Genomic DNA, 1,372 nt, shown 5'->3' on the forward strand with positions numbered 1-1,372 from the left:
GGGGAGTAGCCACTGCACTCCAGTCTGGGCGACAGAGTAAGACTCCAACTCAAAAAAAAAAAAAGAAAAAAAAGAAATCTCCAAGTGCAGAGGAGGCCCTGGGTGAAAACACACCACAAAGTTATTTCTTTTTTTTTTTGAGTTGGAGTTTCTGTCACCCAGGCTGCAGTGCAGTGGCACACTCATGGCCACCGCAGCCTCGACCTGCTGGACTCAGGAGAGCCTTCCCCGTCAGCCTTCCAAGTAGCTGAAACTACAGATGCACGCCACCACGTCCGGCTAGTTTTTGTAATTTATTGTAGAGACGAGGTCTCACCAAGTTGCCCAGGCTGGCCTCGAACCCCCGTACTCAGGCAATCCTCTTGCCTCGGCCTCCCAAAGTGCTGGGATTACAGGCTGAGCCACCATGCCCGGCCACAGTTATTTCTAATAGTAAGCATAGCAACAAGTTCAGGGTCAAGTGACAGAGTATCCGTTAAGTGCACCGAGGCACACTGGTAGGCTGAAATATTATGCAGCTGGTGAACATTTTATTTATAATAGGTTTGTTCAACATGGAGAAATGCTTATGAGGGAATAGTTAAGTGGAAAAACAGGATGCAACATTGTAGATACAAGATAATCACTCTGTAAAGAGAACACCAGCAAATGATGTGGAAAAAAAGTGGAAGGTGATAAGATGAAATAGTGACTGTCTCTGGGGAGTGGTGACATTATGGGTGACTTTTTCCCTTCTTTATTTTCTCTCCGTCTTTCTAAGGTTTTTATACTGGGCAAACCACCATTTTGTACTTAAAAGAAAATAGAAAAGGGAAAACATAGTTCTGTTGGCGTAACTCCACCCTTCTCTGGGAGCAGGCTCAGGGTCACCTCCAGCCCCACCCTGGTCCCTCCCTCCTCCCTGTAGATGACGGCCTGCACTCGGGCTTCCCACTCCTCAACCCAGTCAAGGTCACCCTCCCAGACTAGGAAGGGGCCAAGACTTTCTCCGTCTCCCACAGGCAGGAGAGCATGGTGGGGAGGGAGAAGGGAAAGATGGCCGCTCCTGGGCTCACCTGGCCTGGGTGTGGACTCGGGTGGCCCCAGGGGAGCCCCCAGCTGGGTCACAGTGTGGTGGACAGAGCCGACCCTCAGGGTGCAGGTGGGAGCCCCCACACCCTCGTGTAGACTCTGAGCTAGAGGGGTCTGAGGCTGCCTCGATGGCCGCTCCTCAAACTCTGAGGCACTGTTAGAAACGCATAGTCCCAGGCCCAGTCCTGGAGGTGGCTTAGCCCTGGGGTGCAGGGGGCTCTCAGCCACGCTTTGGGAAGCCAGAATCCGGTCGAAGCCTAGAATGTTCCCTGCTCATCACTGGGTAATGCGGGAGAGTCTG

The 1,372-nt window shown here is 52.2% G+C and overlaps 1 protein-coding gene across 1 annotated transcript in view; it reads right to left on the bottom strand.

The window, feature by feature from the left end:
• The window catches only part of CD300LG (CD300 molecule like family member g), a 20,729-nt gene that overhangs the window by 4,935 nt on the left and 14,422 nt on the right, over window positions 1–1,372 (bottom strand). The gene's annotated exons all lie outside the window — the stretch shown is intronic.

The sequence above is a fragment of the Carlito syrichta genome, unplaced genomic scaffold, assembly GCF_000164805.1.
Source record: "Carlito syrichta isolate Samal-C Ts95f unplaced genomic scaffold, Tarsius_syrichta-2.0.1 Scaffold316369, whole genome shotgun sequence".
NCBI lineage: Eukaryota > Metazoa > Chordata > Mammalia > Primates > Tarsiidae > Carlito > Carlito syrichta.